The 18962-nt window shown below is 39.6% G+C and overlaps 1 long non-coding RNA gene across 1 annotated transcript in view; it reads right to left on the bottom strand.

The window, feature by feature from the left end:
• LOC132521752 (uncharacterized) overlaps window positions 1–18689 on the bottom strand; it is a 39255-nt gene extending 20566 nt beyond the window's left edge. Inside the window, exons 1-2 of the long non-coding RNA XR_009540951.1 lie at window positions 18663–18689; window positions 16762–16858 (exon numbers count right to left, since the gene is read on the bottom strand). This is a non-coding gene — a long non-coding RNA (uncharacterized LOC132521752). The remainder of the gene's footprint in view (window positions 1–16761; window positions 16859–18662) is intronic.
• Between the last annotated feature and the right edge of the window lie 273 nt (window positions 18690–18962).

Here is an 18962-nt window from a genome sequence, read left to right as displayed (position 1 = left end):
GAACTGAAACAAAACTATAAAACTTACCAGGTTGCTGTCTTGCTTTGACTACTATTTTAAGGCTGATGTGCAGGAGGCAGGTAAACCATTAGTAATTAATAAGTGGGCAGCAAAGAGAAGATATTCAAGTTCAACATCTTTCCAAAGACCAAGAATTGGATGATGAGTGGCTGAATGTGGATTATATATCCACCATAGAAAGGAAAACAGTCTCTTCAATATAGAATGTATTTTCCAAATCTGAATAGATTTGTGCCTCAAGTAGTTCCATCAGACAAATTGTGCCCTAAATCTTCTTTGAACTGCTGGGCTTTAATCAAATTTAGATATAAAAGGTTTCATTTTACATAACCTATATTTAAAGCTTCTATTGAGTCTTCAAAATGATTTGCTGCAGTGCATGTGTTTTTGGTGTGAGTCCAACTTCTTAACCTGTCTAGACTTTCAGTGATAAAAGTTCATATGAACTTAAATAATATGCCAGCATTGAACGCTTTCAGGCTACTTATTGATATTCTCCTTGTCTCCAGTATATTCAGATAAGATGAACTGAATCTTTATAAAAACTGACATTAATTGGTATGATTCCCTACATCAATACCTCCATCAATTTTAAATATCCTTCAGTATTCTGTGTATGTTGGAATCTGAGATAATGAAATGTTTATGTCAAGATAGCATGGGCTCTGATGTGGTAAAAATATAACCCTGGAGTCCCAGTTACTTAACACAATAACGGTTTATTTCTTATTCCTGCTAAGTCCTAATGTTAGTCAGCTAACTCTTCAGGGGAGCTGCCCTCCATGCTGTGACACAGAGACCCAGGCTGTTTGTATCATATGGATCCTCCATCTCAGTACATGCCCTTCTTTGTATAATGGCAGGAGAAAAGAGAGTCAGAGCATTGCACACTGATTCCTGAATGCTTCAGCCCAGGAGTGCCTCTTGTTCATGGCCCATTGCCCAGATACAATCACACAGGATGGGAACACATGGATATTCAGTGAACAGCACCTGCCTGATTCAGGGAGTTTTCAGCATTCTGAGGGAGTGCTGCAAACTTATTCCATCTGATTCTGTGAAAATACAGCCTCTTTCAATGTTATTATTTTTTTTTAAAAGCTCCTGTTTAATGGGACATATTTAAATGTATATATAACATCCATGCTTATGATTAGACATATAAAAGCAGAATATAACTCATAAGATAATTCCTTCTCCCTCATTTCTTATAAGTTATTCTTGTTGTATGAATATTAAGATTACTTTTTGGTAAAGATATTGTTTTACTGTTTGGGTGATAAAGGTCAAAGACACACCACATGGAGGCAGGAAGTAGGGTTTCACTTGAGTAAGAGGCTTTTCATGGTGCCAAGCATAAGATTCTAGGAATATTCTGAAGAAGAAGCAAACCTCTCCCTTCCAAAGGGAATCCAGGGTTGAGAGGCATTTTGCTCAGGGAGGCAGCAGAATTCTCTTCTCGAAGTGGGTGAGACTATCAAGAGATAATCCCTCGTGTGGGGAGGAAGGACAACAACCAGACTAAGGCCTGGGGAGCAATGCTCCTAGACAAGGGCCTGGTTTACCTTTGAGACAACTTTTAGAAAGGAAGCAGAAAATCTTGTTAATTTAGATGGAGATTGGAATAAAGGAAATGGGAAGACCCCCCAGTGGAAGGCTATACTCTGGAAGACAAAGGCAGCGTGCAAGTGGTTGAGCCTGGCTGTAATGATACTTCAGGGGGTAGGAGGAGTGGGAGATGAGGCTGGGGAAATGGACAGTGGCCAGATCTTAGATTTGCTTCCAGAAGCAATGTAGAGTCATCGTGGGATTCATTTCAGGACAATACATTATTAGATTTTCATCTTAGAGACCTCACCTGGGAAGCAATTGCAGTCCAGAGATGATGATTTGGGAATTATGGCAGTGGTGAGGAAAGTGATCAAATACTTGGCGATAGGCTCTACAGTACTTGGTGAGCTACTGATAGTTGGGTAGAGAGTTGTAAGTGAATGGTGATGACTTCCAGGTTTCAGGCTTGGGAGATGGTGATAATGGAGCCATATTCCCTGGGAGGGAGCAAGAGAAGGCTGAGTGTGGAGGAGGCAATGGGGCTGTTCTGTGCATGGTGAATTTGAGCTATTTGTGGCATAGAACAGGCACTCAATAACTACTAAATATGTGAATTCCTTACTCCTTCAAAAAGAAAAGCACTGACTATTTCCCAATATCTGGGCCCCACACAGAAACAGTGTATCTATTAGAATTGAGATAATAAAGGATCAATTTTTTTTAAACATCTTTATTGGAGTATAATTGCTTTACAATGGTGTGTTAGTTTCTGCTTTATAACAAAGTGAATCAGTTATACATATACATATGTCCCCATATCTCTTCCCTCTTGCGTCTCCCTCCCTCCCACCCTCCCTATCCCACCCCTCTAGGTGGGCACAAAGCACTGAGCTGATTTCCCTTGCTATGCGGCTGCTTCCCACTAGCTATCTATTTTACGGTTGGTAGTGTATATATGTCCATGCCTCTCTCTCACTTTGTCATAGCTTACCCTTCCCTCTCCCCGCATCCTCAAGTCCATTCTCTAATAGGTCTGTGTCTCTATTCCCGTCTTGCCCCTAGGTTCTTCATGACCATTTTTTTTTTTTAGAGTCCATATATATGTGTTAGCATACAGTATTTGTTTTTCTCCTTCTGACTTATTTCACTCTGTATGACAGACTCTAGGTCCATCCACCTCATTACAAATAACTCAATTTCATTTCTTTTTATGGCTGAGTAATATTCCATTGTATATATGTGCCACATCTTCTTTATCCATTCACTGTTGATGGACACTTAGGTTGCTTCCATGTCCTGGCTGTTGTAAATAGAGCTGCAATGAACATTTTGGTACATGACTCTTTGAATTATGGTTTTCTCAGGGTATATGCCCAGTAGTGGGATTGCTGGGTCATATGGTAGTTCTATTTTTAGTTTTTTAAGGAACCTCCATACTGTTCTCCATAGTGGCTGTATCAATTTACATTCCCACCAACAGTGCAAGAGGGTTCCCTTTTCTCCACACCCTCTCCAGCATTTATTGTTTGTAGATTTTTTTTGTTTGTTTGTTTTTGTTTTTTTGCGGTACGCGGGCCTCTCACTGTTGTGGCCTCTCCCGTTGCGGAGCACAGGCTCCGGATGCGCAGGCTCAGCGGCCGTGGCTCACGGGCCCAGCCGCTCCGCGGCATGTGGGATCTTCCTGGACCAGGTCACGAACCCGTGTCCCCTGCATCGGCAGGCGGACTCTCAACCACTGAGCCACCAGGGAAGCCCTTGGGGTCGTTTTTGTTTCCATACAAATTATTAAATTTTTTGTTCTAGTTCTGTGAAAAATGCCAGTGGTAGTTTGATAAGGATTGAATCTGTAGATTGCTTTGGGTAGTATAGTCATTTTCACAATGTTGATTCTTCCAATCCAAGAACATGGAATATCTCTCCATCTATTTGTATCATCTTTAATTTCTTTCATCAGTGTCTTATAATTTTCTGCATACAGGTCTTTTGTATCTTTAGGTAGGTTTATTCCTAGGTATTTTATTCTTTTTGTTGCAATGGTAAATGGGAGTCTTTTCTTAATTTCACTTTCAGATTTTTCATCACTAGTGTATAGGAATACAAGAGGTTTCTGTGCATTAATTTTGTATCCTGCTACTTTACCAATTTCATTGCTTAGCTCTAATAGTTTTCTGGTAGCATCTTTAGGATTCTCTATGTATAGTATCATGGCATCTGCAAACAGTGACAGCTTTACTTCTTTTCCGATTTGAATTCCTTCTTCTTCTCTGATTGCTTTGGCTAAAACTTCCAAAACTATGTTGAATAACAGTGGTGAGAGTGGGCAACCTTGTCGTGTTCCTGATCTTAGTGGGAATGCTTTCAGTTTTTCACCATTGAGGACGATGTTGGCTGTGGGTTTGTCATATATGGCCTTTATTATGTTGAGGAAAGTTCCCTCTATGCCTACTTTCTGGAGAGTTTTTATCATAAATGTGTGTTGAATTTTGTTGAAAGCTTTCTCTGCATCTATTGAGATGATCATATGGTTTTTCTCCTTCAATTTGTTAATATGGTGTATCACATTGATTGATTTGCATATATTGAAGAATCCTTGCATTCCTGGGATAAACCCCTCTTGATCATGGGGTATGATCCTTTTAATGTGCTGTTGGATTCTGTTTGCTAATATTTTGTTGAGGATTTTTGCATCTATGTTAATCAGTGATATTGGCCTGTAGTTTTCTTTCTTTGTGACATCTTTGCCTGGTTTTGGTATCAGGGTGATGGTGGCCTCATAGAATGAGTTTGGCAGTGTTCCTCCCTCTGCTATATTCTGGAAGAGTTTGAGGAGGATAGGAGTTAGCTCTTCTCTAAATGTTTGATAGAATTCACCTGTGAAGCCATCTGTTCCTGGGCTTTTGTTTGTTGGAAGATTTTTAATCACAGTTTCAATTTCAGTGCTTGTGATTGGTCTGTTTATATTTCTTATTTCTTCCTGGTTCAGTCTTGGAAGGTTATGCATTTCTAAGAATTTATCCATTTCTTCCAGGCTGTACATTTTATTGGCATATAGTTGCTTGTAGTAATCTCTCATGATCCTTTGTATTTCTGCAGTGTCAGTTGTTACTTCTCCTTTTTCATTTCTAATTCTATTGATTTGAGTCCTCTTCCTTTTTTCCTTGATGAGTCTGGCTAATGGTTTATCAATTTTCTTTATCTTCTCAAAGAACCAGCTTTTAGTTTTATTGATCTTTGCTATTGTTTCCTTCATTTTTATTTTTTCATTTATTTCTGCTCTGATCTTTATGATTTCTTTCCTTCTGCTAACTTCGGGGTTTTTTTGTTCTTCTTTCTCTAATTGCTTTAGGTGTAAAGTTAGGTTGTTTAATTGAGATGTTTCTTGTTTCTTAAGGTAGGATTGTATTGCTACAAACTTCCCTCTTAGAACTGCTTTTGCTGCATCCCATAGGTTTTGGGTCATCATGTTTTCATTGTCATTTGTTTCTAGGTAGTTTTTGATTTCCTCTTTGATTTCTTCAGTGATCTCTTGGTTATTTAGTAGTGTATTGTTTAGCTTCCATGTATTTGTATTTTTTACAGATCTTTTCCTGTAATTGATATCTAGTCTCATAGCATGGTGGTCGGAAAAGATACTTGATATGATTTCAATTTTCTTAAATTTACCAAGGCTTGATTTGTGACCCAAGATATGATGTATCCTGAAGAATGTTCCATGAGCACTTGAGAAAAATGTGTATTCTGTTGTTTTTGGATGGAATGTCCTATAAATATCAATTAAGTCCATCTTGTTTAATGTATTATTTAAAGCTTGTGTTTCCTTATTTTTTTTCATTTTGGTTGATCTGACCATTGGTGAAAGTGGGGTGTTAAAATCCCCTACTATTATTGTGTTACTGTTGATTTCCCCTTTCATGGCTGTTAGCATTTGCCTTCTCTATTGGGGTGCTTCTGTGTTGGGTGCATAAATATTTACAATTGTTATCTCTTCTTCTTGGATTGATCCCTTTATCATTATGTAGTGTCCTTCTTTGCCTCTTGTAATAGTCTTTGTTTTAAAGTCTATTTTGTCTGATATGAGAATTGCTACTCCAGCTTTCTTTTGATTTCCATTTGCATGGAATATCTTTTTCCATCCCCTCACTTTCAGTCTGTATGTGTCCCTAGGTCTGAGGTGGGCCTCTTGTAGACAGCATATATATGGGTCTTGTTTTTGTATCCATTCAGCCAGTCTACGTCTTTTGGTTGGCACATTTAATCCACTTACATTTAAGGTAATTATCAATATGTATGTTCCTATTACCATTTTCTTAATTGTTTTGGGTTTGTTACTGTAGGTCTTTTCCTTCTCTTGTGTTCCCTGCCTAGAGTATTTCCTTTAGCATTTGTTGTAAAGCTGGGTTGGTGGTGCTGAATTCTCTTAGCTTTTGCTTGTCTGTAAAGGTTTTAATTTCTCCATCAAATCTGAATGAGATCCTTGCTGGGTAAAGTAATCTTGGTTGTAGGTTTTTCTCCTTAATCACTTTAAATATGTCCTGCCAGTCTCTTCTGGCTTGCAGAGTTTCTGTTGAAAGATCAGCTGTTAACCTTATGGGGATTCCCTTGTGTGTTATTTGTTGTTTTTCCCTTGCAGCTTTTAATATTTTTTCTTTGTATTAAATTTTTGATAGCTTGATTAATATGTGTCTTGGTGTGTTTCTCCTTGGATTTATCCTGTTTGTGACTCTCTGTGCTTTCTGGACTTGATTAACTGTTTCCTTTCCCATATTAGGGAAGTTTTCAACTATAATCTCTTCAAATATTTTCTCAGTCCCTTTCTTTTTCTCTTCTTCTTCTGGGACCCCTATAATTCGAATGTTGGTGCGTTTAATGTTGTTCCAGAGGTCTCTGAGACTGCCCTCAATTCTCTTCATTCTTTTTTCTTTATTCTGCTCTGCAGTAGTTATTTCCACTATTTTATCTTCCAGGTCACTTATCTGTTCTTCTGCCTCAGTTATTCTGCTATTGATCCCTTCTAGAGAATTTTTAATTTCATTTATTGTGTTGTTCATCACTGTTTGTTTGCTCTTTAGTTCTTCTAGGTCCTTGTTAAACATTTCTTGTATTCTCTCCATTCTATTTCCAAGATTTTGGATCATCTTTACTGTCATTATTCTCAATTCTTTTTCAGGTAGACTGCCTATTTCCTCTTCATTTGTTAGGTCTGGTGGGTTTTTGCCTTGCTCCTTCATCTGTTGTGTGTTTCTTTGTCTTCTCATTTTGCTTAACTTACTGTGTTTGGGGTCTCCTTTTCGCAGGCTGCAGGTTCGTAATTCTCATTGTTTTTAGTGTCTGTCCCCAGTGGCTAAGGTTGGTTCAGTGGGTTGTGTAGGCTTCCTGGTGGAGGGGACTGGTGCCTGTGTTCTGGTGGATGAGGTTGGATCTTGTCTTTCTGGTGGGCAGGTCCACGTCTGGTGGTGCATTTTGGGGTGTCTGTGGCCTTATTATGATTTTAGGCAGCCTCTCTGCTAATGGATGGCATCATCTGACTGTCTTCTTATAGCAATGATACAGACACTGCCTCTGGGCATTCCTAGGTGATCACTGTGTAGCTGCAAATCACTCATACTAATGTAATGTTCATCAACCACACTAGGACTATCAAAATAAATTATTGTTCTCCTCCCCCAAACTTCACAGACACCCCAAATTCAGTGATTGGTATATGAAAAGTACTCATTTAATACTGAGTGACTGAATGGATGATGAATAAATTCAAAGGGGGGCTATCAGAAAAATATACCTCTTACTAGTCTGTTGACACACCTTGTGGTCACACACTTGTGATTTCTCAATAGCCCCCATACCAGTGATGCATATATCTTAACACACATATAGTGGTGAACACAATTTTCACTAATAACTGACTGGAAATAGTTAAACTCATCCTACATCTACAGCCTAAGAGTTCCACATACACGTATGAAAGGAGAGGAGTAGGTAGGTCAACAGCCTTTGTGACACAACCTCCTGAAAGAAGTATAATAAAGCATCTTTTTACAGAGATGGCAAACACGGCAGGAAAAGGAGTAACACATTTTTAATTGGAGACATTCAGATTTGTCCTTAATTTAATTCAGCAGCCCAGCAGCCATGATTAGATTTGCATCATAATGTATCTTCAATACTATCTATTTTCACAAATGAGAACTTTCCTGAATATGGTTCTGATGGATCCTGACATTTTAAAATATGTCCTATTGTCCTTTTCTGTGCAGTAGACCAAGCATAGAGTGTTCACTCCTATATCACTGTCACTGTACTATCAGACCAGACGGCTACTTCATCACAGAATCAAGAGTTAGGGATAATTTATGCTATTCCTTGCTCTAGAATGTGAAAACAGAAAGCATTTGCTGCACTCAACCCAGCAGTAACAGCCTTGTCAGAGGGCATTCGGTGCTATGGCTGCACTGCCTTCAGGAATGAGATTTCATTCCGTGGAGTCCTAAGCTCTCAGGTTGCAGAGAAAATTGTTGAAGCACGTGAGTTGATGCTTCATCCAGTAACCAGATTAAGGCTAGAGTGCCTCTTTGTTAAGGAAAACAAAATGCAATAAAACAGTTCTAAAATGGGAAAGATTATATCTGGACCCTCCATTGTTTCATAGTCAAGGATTTCTCCCCTTCATAGGAAAAAAAAATACAAATGTTGGCTTAATATTCAGAGCAGTTGTTTTTGTGTCTGTGAACATTAAATGTTAGAAACGGAAGAGCTATTTATCCTCAGCCTGCTGAAGAGAACAGTGGAAATTTCTCTTTATTGGTCTATACATAAGCCAAGTCTGAACACACCCTTTATTGGGAGAAGAGCCACGGCAGCTCATCTCACAAGCCAACAGGCTTGTCAGGATTCCCTCATTCGATATTGCCATGAGCATGCCGAGGAAGACACAGACAAAAGATTGTCCTCTCAAACTATCAAACTTATTTAACCCGAGAGCAACTAGTATTCCCTAGGTGAAAGAAAGATGCATATAAAATCATAAACATTTATGGCTAACAGGTGTTATTGTTTAGGAAAAGCTTGGTGAATCAGTGACGTGTCATTTAACACAAGCTCAGAAGTGATAAATCAAATGGCCGTCGGTTCCTTTCTTTTATAGTCACATATTATCAACAAAGACATGTAGGGCTTTGGAGCTTTGCCTACATAGTACCAAAATCAACTGGTTAATTCAGAAAAAAAAAAAAACCTCCCCCCAAATATCAGTTAAGATGCCTGTTTGAATTATACAGACAGAAGATCTGGTTGCATTAATTTTTTAATATATCAATTATTTGTGGTTTTGAACATGTAAAAAGGCCACTGAAAATATCTCAATTATATGGTCAATATAATCCGTCCTTTCTATTTGAATCCGTTTAATTTGTTCATGTGTATTAACTTTTTCAGATTAGATATCCTGTGAAAACAGACAGCTCCACTAGGGGAATTTAGTTGTGCAGGCAAAATTAAAAGGCTATCAGTGTGAAAAGTGAGAACAGACAGAAAGCTTAACAAATTGGAAAGAACAATAGGCAGCTAGCAATAATCGTGTTCCTTTTCCAAGGAAGGAACTGTGTCTGCCTGTTCTCTGTACATGATTTGAGGCTTATACCCATATTAATGATGATACCTCTTCCATCAATATCTTGGATTATTATCAGTGTCTGGGAGAAATTTTATTGGCTGCTGCAGTTCACTGAGAATTAATCGATATGACACGCTTACTCTACATGAACTTGGAAAAAAGTCTATCGAGTGAGTGATTTAATTCACTTTATGTTAATTATAAATTATGCCAGGAAACACTATTAAGGGTAGACTTGTTCCCAGCTCTTGGACTGTACATGTGAGCAGTTTGTACTTCCGACATTCTGGATACCCTGACTTTGACTGGCTGGCTAACACCTTAGGAAAGGCGTTAATTTGGCATTCCCACCAATATCTGCGACGTGGCGTGTTCTTAAACAAATTAGGCCAGAAGGAGGCAGCAACACAGCCCACTTATCTTTATTTGTAATTTAAGCAACAGGATGAGAGACAACCTCCAAATTGGATAATTAAAAATATTTACCCACACTCTGTATGTTTTAAATAATCTCCTGAGTGTTTCATAAACCTGGAAAGGAAGGGGGTGGGGTGACCGGCTGACAAACCCAATGGAAAATGAAAGATGACTTTGGAAAGAGAATGTAAAGAGTTACTGGCCGCATCCTAGAGAACTCTTTATTTTCATTTCCTGTTCGATGCTGCTGATGAGTAGATTCCTCGCGATTCTCCCTCTCGGTGAGCACGCACTAGTACTTTTATTAAAAGAAGTCCACCAGAAGGCGGGTAGTTGTTATGCAAGAGCAGTAACTCACGTAATGGGGGATGGCATTTCTTTCCACTTGTGCTGCTCCGCTGGTTCTAATAGCAACCTGGAGCTCAATTTCCTCCTCAAGAACAAGGCATTTCATGTGGAATGTCAATTATTAAAATGCAGTGTCCCGTGTCTTACTTCTCACTAGATGAATTCATTTGCAAAATTTGCTAATTTATGCAAATGATCCTTAACCTGTAACTGCCTGGAATCTATTTTACCATTTCTGGCTTTTGGCAGCTTGGAGCCTAGGTGCAGGAAGGAAATCCATTAATGCAGAATTTGTCAACTCTGTCATCATTATATTGGTGATTGAGTTGTTACTGACCCCCCCCCCCAAAAAAAACCCACCATCACCAATAACAACAGATAAAAATGTGCTATTAAGTGGAAGCCAGCTGACAGCTGGAGCTGAGAAATCTAGAGATTAAATGAAAGATAAACTAGGATGAGAGGATCTGGTACCTGCATGTCTTGACACCCTGAGTAATGTTAGAAGCGAATCGTCTCCTTTTTGGGAGAAACTAACTGGTTAATAACCCAAGGAGGGCCTATCAGCTACTGACTAAGACAGATACAGATAGCAGCCAGGTAAGAAATTTCTTCCTGAGAGTAAAAACTGAACTGGCCTGGATTTTAGTAAATACAAAGCACAATTTTTAATTTTGGGCCATGGTTACATGTAAGACAAGGCAGCAAAAAAGGGATGTTTGTCAAGAAGGGGATCGCTGCATATGTGTGTGTGTGCACGGGTCTGCGTATGTGTACGCATTCAGATCTGGGGGTACAAGTGGACCTGCCTGATGTTTCTGTGTCTGAATGTGTGTTCCCACAGGTACCGCATACATCAGATCTTGAGGCGTTACTCCGGATGAGTTGGAGTTTGTACATTCGTACATCAGTGGTACCATGTTTTAATCAACTGTTCTGAAAAGAGATGCTGCAGTTCTGCCCCCACTGGCCCTGATGGTTACATAGTCTCTTTTTATAAACAGTGTTGAAAAAGAGTTTTCTGCAAACCTCAGAGTTGCTTTTCCTTTTTTTTTTTTTTTTTTTTTTGAGGTCATGGAAAGGATTCAGATTCCCGGCCTGGCTTCTGAATCCACAGGAAATGGGATACATCACATCGTTTTTATTGTGTTCTTCATTCTGGTAAGTTTCCAAAGGCCACTGCATTCAGCAGTTGAGCAAGCTGGATTGGATAAGCCAGGGAGACTTGACCAGGGAAGCAGACGGTCGCAGTGTTTGTGTGTGTACGTGTGTGTGTGGAATAAGCATAGGTGAGCTCTAGTCTGGACACCCTCCCTGGGCGACTGATGCAGAATCTACCCATCAAGCAGTGCATCCACCCCAGATTCCTTCATAGCACAGACCACTTTCCACTGTCGTCCATGATTTCTTTTGCTTGGCCTTTGACTTATCTGAATCCATGCTACACGTACATGGCCACAAACTGTCCTTGTAACCTGCTCTTCCGACTGCTGGGTTGCATTTTCCTCTTTCAAGTGTACCAATAGTTGCAAAGTGGATGGGGGCATTTGCTGTGCATATTGGAATGGGTTCTTTCAACTCCACAAGGGATTTCAATTAAAGAGATAAAAGAGAATCTGCCCTTGGTAAAATGGACAATTACCACTTCAAGGAACCTGTCCAAACTCTAGAAGAATAATATGAGAGGACACGTTTAATCACTCACTTTGCTCCTGTTTCTTTCAGAATCATGTCTCTTTAAATCTACTGAGAGAGATATTCCTTCTGGCCCACAGGATGCCAAAATGACTTGATGATTTATTTATGCAACACTTGGCAGCCCATAGTCCAGTTTGTGGCTGAAGCTGAATTTTATGAGCCTTCCCCTAGTGAGTATATTTTAACATTGTATTAAAAATATATCTTTTGAAAACCTCAGTCATGTTTGGCTCAGCCTCGGGCCCTGAGAAAGACAGTGACAGAAGTGAGGAATTAATATTGCTAAGGACTTAGCTAGTGAAATTTTTATTGTAGGAAATTAGAAAAGTGTAAAGTTTTTATTTGGGGAAGGGAAAAATGGTATTGAGACCTAAATGCTTTAGTGATATCGACTGTGACCTTTTCTATTTATAGCAATTCATCTGGTCAGTAAACAATTTATTGGGCTTCTACTATGTTCCAGGAAGTATTCTAGGCCTAGAGGACTGTGGCGAAAAAGACAAGCACTGCCTCGTCTCTTCTGGAACAGACATATCAGAGAAAGGAGATGGATAATAAACAGGTAAATAAATACTATAGGTGAACAGAATGGTTTCAAATCACAATAACAGTAAGTCCCATATAATAAAGAGGAACTTTGAGCTGAGACTTGGCCTGGGGTGCAGAGAATTTCTATATTCACCCAAGAAGATAGCTTCTGTAATGTCAAATCAGAAAAGTAGAAGATCTGACAAAATAATTTCCTGGACAGTTTTGCTTCTTCAAAATCTAGCTCAAGGGCTTCCCTGGTGGTGCAGCGGTTGAGAATCTGCCTGCTAATGCAGGGGACACGGGTTCGAGCCCTGGTCTGGGAGGATCCCGCATGCCGCGGAGCGACTGGGCCCGTGAGCCACAACTACTGAGCCTGCGCATCTGGAGCCTGTGCTCCGCAACAAGAGAGGCCGCGATAGTAAGAGGCCCGCGCACCGTGATGAAGAGTGGGCCCCGCTTGCCACAACTAGAGAAAGCCCTCGCACAGAAACGAAGACCCAACACAGCAAAAATAAATTAATTAATAAACTCCTACCCCCAACATTTTCTTTAAAAAAAAAACAACAACAATCTAGCTCAAAATAAAAATATATTGTCAAACTCAAATGAAAGGGTTTAGACCTTGAAGAAACCAAGATGGTCAGGCAGCTACTTCTAGAAGTAGCTTTGTAGTTTAGCATCATGGATTTAAGTTCAAAGATGTAGTTTGGCTCTTATTGCTGACACAGTGGAGACAGATTTCACTTCACTTAAATTACTACTGAAAAGTGAAGGTCAAAGGAAAGCCTGGGATTGTGTCTAAGTCTAGGCCAGAAGATATCAGGGGTCTTGTTATTTTTAAAAACCATAGCCAAGAACAATCGCTAAAGCTGAGACTCAGATGTGAGCAATTATAATCTAGACCTTTGCTTCTTAGGAACCGCTGGCCAAGGAATGAAAAATCAGTAAACTCACTGAAATCATATTAGTATCTCTTTTTAGTGAACAAAGATCTTTTCTCAGAACAAAATTTCAAGGGATTCATCACTCATAAAGGAATAGATATAATTATTACCATGTAACATCAATTGTCAAAAGCATTTTAATTAATTTATTGGGTACTAATAATGTATAAGGATACTGCATAGAACATGCAATTAGATGCTTTTCTGCCTATTAAATGTCTAATCATAATTTAACAGATAGACACAGTTCGACATTCTTAAGCTGAAGTGAATATTTCTTTTTTTGTGGTATGCGGGCCTCTCACTGCTGTGGCCTCTCCCGTTGCGGAGCACAGGCTCCGGACGCGCAGGCTCAGCGGCCATGGCTCACGGGCCCAGACGCTCCGCGGCATGTGGGATCCTTCCGGACCGGGGCATGAACCCGTGTCCCCTGCATCGGCAGGCGGACTCTCAACCACTGCGCCACCAGGGAAGCCCTATCTTTAAAGAAAAAAAATCGTTATTGTAACTTCTCCACAATGTAGTCTTCAATGCCTGTGCCAGTCCATGAGAAACTTATGTGTGTGTCACTGTATGTTTCACTGAAGGTACTCAAGCATACACTTGAGTTAGGATTACAGTAATTTTGTTGTCCAAAGTAACAAGGGAGAGAAGGTTTGATCTAATAGGCGTCCCTCCCGAACTGTCATGTACACAACTACGTGCTATAATGAGCTGTTAGGGAAACCTTGGGTATGGTCAGGCTCCATATTCTTGAGAATGTGGAAGGATCCTCCTGCTCTATTCCAGTCAGGGCTCATGATGCTTCTTGAGGTGACAATAACAGATAAATTCTGGACTCCACTCAGGCCATAACTCACAACCCGAAGCAAACTTGGATAGTCTGGTTCATCTACTTTCCAGGGGAGTTCCTCAATTGGTTAAATGTCTGGATCTCCTGGGACTTTATAAAAAATGTTCTCACAGAGAGCCAAAACCCTTTGGTTCTTTCTCTACCTCTTGGTACTATATTGAATCAATCTCACTCCTCTTCTACATGATGGCTGGCTTCTTTGGTTATTCTAGAAAATTCTAAGTCAAAGCTCTAGTGACGCTAACACTCTTAAGCAAGGGATACCATAGTATTGATGGAAAGGTATAGCTTCAGAGTCAGCTAGAACTGAATTTGAATGTCACACTTTCTGTGTGAACTTGGGCAGATATACACTACTCCTTGAGCCTGAGTTTCCTTATTTGTAAAATGGAAATGATCATAACTACTTTACAGGACGTTGTGAGGATTAAATGAGCAAACAGCCCAAAACTAAGCATCTAGTAGTTGCTCAAAACTGCAAGCCCCCTTACCATTTGACTCTCAACTACCTTGCCTTATAAATATCCCTCCATCTCATACATCATTTCACGTCACAGGTATTCAAAGTGGATTTTATGCCTCAGTTTCATCTGGCTGCATATTTCATCTGAAATTTCTAAGTACTTCACTGGTATAGTGAAGTCCTCTAACGTCTAGAGTCGTTGTATAAATGGAAAAGGGTAGAACAATATTAATTTCCTTCTAATACGGTTTAAGTTTAACTCACCTTATATTGCATATAGCATAATGGGGAATGGGGCCACCATGTATTATCCTCCAAGGCGATATTAAATTCCATTTTGCAGTTAGGACTTAGGATCTTTGTCATAGTAAAGTCACACTTCAAAAAGTAAAAAATGTGGACCAACATTTGCTGAGTTATGTTCTCAGTACCATGGGAACCAATCAAGTTGATTTAATTAATTCATTAATTTCCCATCGAGGGCAGCCTTGTCACTTTCACAGGGCAGGGATTTGGGCCCTTTTAATTAATGTGACTTCTTAGACGCCAGATTCTGGATAGAATCTGTGAGTCCTTTGGCACAGCCTATTTTCCTCACAGTTATCTAGACAGGATCAGTGTTGTTACTTCAAGAGTTATACAGTGGAATGGGGGGAGTTATAGGTAATCCCTTCTTCTGAACTAGCTTGAAATAAAAATTAAATGGGCCTTGAGCGTTTGTGAATTGCAGTGTTTCATTGGGGCCATGGAACACTAAGTGAGGCTCAGAAAAAGGGTGTTAATTCAGGCCTAATCATTTAATTCCACTCTGTTATGTGCCGTATTTATTGCCCTCCTGGATCTGTTTTCTATGGCCTGATAAAGAGACAGTGATTCTCTGAAGCTCAGTCAGGGACCATTTTATTTATATCGTTCGTTAGTCCAATAAAAGCACTGGCTTCAGATTCCTGCTGTTACTTTCTGTTTTGTAGCCCTGTCGTTAACTATGAAAATGCTGATGGGGTTTTCATCTTTTGGGCTGGAGTCGCTTTGCAGTTGAATGAGGGACTTGTAAGGACAGGGGATGGTGCGGACCATATTGATAGTAGAAAAGTCCAGTTTGGTGTAACCAGATAGATATGCAAATTGACTGGGAGTCAACTCAGGTTTTAGCAGCAAACGTGAACTTGCCTTTGTTAAATGTGTTGGTGTGAACATTTGATCGACATTTTTTAGCGTGAACTTAGACCTGTCTAGGCTGTGATTCTGTTTGTGAACCAGACAGGTTAAAAATTTTTTTTAATCAAAAACTTGCTGCGATTCTCTCCAAAGTGAAAATAGTTCTAATTTCACACAAAAGGAAATGGAATGTAGCTCTATCTAAAGTTGTTTGCATATATCAAGCAAAGGAGAAGTGATGAAAAACAGACAAAAAATGCAATAGATCACACTTCAGATCCTCTTTTCTAAAAATAGTTTTAACTGTGCAGTTCAAGTGATTAATTGATTGTTTTCCTAACAGTCTGTAAAGTGCTGTAAAGAGGCCCAGAATGAGGAAATGATGGTGGAAACAGATTTATAGAGGTCACTTGAATTAACGATATGGCAATCAGATGATAACACAGGTGCATTAATGTAACATACTGTGTAATTACCAGTGTTTCCAATGGAGTTAATGTGTAGTTATGCATGTAATAATAGACATTATTTCATAGTAGATACACAATTAGCTCGTGTCATTGGTGTGTAGTGCACAAATGACGCAAATCATTATTGTTGTTTCAACGCTAAAAGCTGAGAACATTTCGAGGACCAAGGGGCCTCTCGATCAGACAGATCATCTTAAGTTTCTCTAAAGCATACATTCAGCAAGGAAATGTGAAAAGTATTAACAGTCAACGGTTTCTGTACCTATGCTGATATTTAGATGTTTGGAGCAGTTAGCACTGAAGAAAGGTGTATTTGAGGAATGTGGTTGAAATAACATGAGCAGATGTGCTTGTAAGTGTAAATATAAATAACCAAAATTTATTATATTCTCATTGAAAGATAAGAAATAAATATTCGGGCTTCCCTGGTGGCGCAGTGGTTGAGTCCGCCTGCCGATGCAGGGGACATGGGTTCATTCCCTGGTCCGGGAAGATCCCATATGCCGCAGAGCGGCTGGGCCCGTGATCCATGGCGCTGAGCCTGCGCGTGTGTCCGGAGCCTGTGCTCCGCAACAGGAGAGGCCACAACAGTGAGAGGCAAAAAAAAAAAAAAAGAAAGAAATATTCCTTCATTTTGCCAACAAGGATTTGTTTACCATTTTCTATGGGAGAAAGACAGCTAAAGATTTAGGTCGTACCTCTAAGCACCGGGTGGAACCTGATAATTCCAGAAATCCTGCCAGTTCCAATATGGTAGCAGGAGGTGGCAGAAATTTCCACAACCCAGAAAGCCATCTGAGGGGGATACAATGAACAATCTGTCAAATTCTCTTAAATACAGAGAGATATACCCTTGAATTGTGGAACATCTTTTTTAGAGTATTTGCTAAGTCCTCATTGGCTCCATCCTACTACCATGTTCTTTAGCACTGCATGGATGGGGTGGGGGAGACAGGAGGGCTGTGCTGTGTACAAGGACATCTGACATGGTAACAGCACTTAGTGCTTTAGAATTTATGAATCACTTTCTTATGAATGATCACATTTGATGTTCAAAACAAACTTGTGGAGCAGGTAGGCAAGGTATCTCCATTTTACAGATGTGGTAACTGAGTCTCACAGAGCTCATATGGCTGGCCCAAGGTCAGCTGTGGAGAAGATGGTAGAGTCAGGTCTTCTCATCCTTAATCCAGTACAATTTCACTGAATCAAGATTGAGAGGAGCTGCGTAAAAGGATAATAAATGACCCCAGTCATGTCCCTGCCCATTCTAAAACTTTTCAACTTCTGTGGTAAATGTTAAATTGTGGATTTTAGAGAGGAAAGGAGCTTAGATAATCAAAAAAAGATTTCAAAGAAGATGTGGGGAGTGCATGGGAGGGGGTCTGGAGAGAATGGTAGAGACGCTGGAGGCTGATGGAATGGAAGATGCTGGATGGAGGGTGCAGCATCCTGGGGGTCAGAGGATGTGGCAGCCACAGAGGGTTTGCAAAAGGAAGCAATAGGAAATGTGTACTGAACAGTAGGCAGTACCCAAATGACAGAGTCCTTGAATGCAAGCTTGAGAGTTTGTTTGGAAGAATGTGAGGAACCACTGAAAGTTTTGAGTAGGAGAATGATGTCATAAAAATGACCTTTATGGGGATTAGCCCAGTGGTACTCAAGAATAAGTAGCTATAGTTGGCAAAGTCACAGCTATGAGACCACAGCAATTGTCCAAACATGAGAGAGAAACTAATACTGCTCAAGAGGGTATACAATCACAAGGATTTAATAATTCTCTGGTGAATTAGAAAAACAATTTTCAAGTGTTCTAAAGTATTTAAATAAATCAGTCACAGCTGCTCCCCATTCTCGAGAAATAACTCCAAATTAAGCTCCGCTTTCAGAAGACATTAAAAGCAAAATTAGGCAATCATCTAAAATCCGGGACAATACCCTATACTTAATAAGTGCTCAATAAATTTTTCTTATAATTTTGATGAAAATAGTATCCAATTCAATCAAGAAAAATCATATATCTCTAGATGGCCAGCTTTTTAAGATATCGACACTTTTGTTAAAATATGACTTATAAAGCTGCTTTAACTTTTCTATGTATTTTAAATGTACAGATGTAGAGAAAATGAATACTAAATTTGGAGGCAAATAGAGAACATTTTTTTCTTTATGAGCTGAGTGACACTGAGTAGGATAGTAGTAGAAAAAAATAAATTTAACGTTTTGAATTGAATCTAGAATCTATTTTTTTTTAAGATTTTTTTTGATGTGGACCATTTTTAAAGTCTTTATTGAATTTGTTACACTATTGCTTCTGTTTTCTGTTTTGGTTTTTGGACCCTGAGGCATGTGGGATCTTAGCTCCCCGACCAGGGATCGAACCCATACCTGCTTCATTGGAAGGCGAAGTCTTAACCACTGGACCGCCAGGGAAGTCCCTAGAATCTGTATTACAGAGAATTCCATAAAACTTTGGTATTTGCTAAGGGACACAATTTCAATTAATTGAACTACATGGCCTTAAGATCAGTAAATTCTATTATTCCTAGAAAGCCTTGGGCTAAATTATGGACTAATATAAATTAGCTTTTGGAGATACCTGATTCTTCCGTATAAATTGTCACACTGGCTGGATACTCTTGATGAGCAGGTTCTGTAACATCTCTGGGTCTCTGTTTTCTCATCTGGGAAATGGGGATGATAATAGTAGTGGCAGTACTTTCACAGATAAACTATACAAATGTTAGCCACTTTTCTGAATCTTTCCCTGATCCCTTCTGTGTGCTCCCTGCGCCCTGTCACGCCCTGTGCCCTCATGATGTCTTCTGGGCAACACTTCATTCTCCCCTCACCCATAGGAAAGGTTACTTGTCCTGAGTTCCAGCTCATCCTACTCAGT

Source organism: Lagenorhynchus albirostris, chromosome 6 (assembly GCF_949774975.1).
Source record: "Lagenorhynchus albirostris chromosome 6, mLagAlb1.1, whole genome shotgun sequence".
NCBI classification, from domain to species: Eukaryota; Metazoa; Chordata; class Mammalia; order Artiodactyla; family Delphinidae; genus Lagenorhynchus; species Lagenorhynchus albirostris.
The sequence above is the reverse complement of the archived record's forward strand: the minus strand, read 5'-3'. Positions and strand labels throughout refer to the sequence as shown.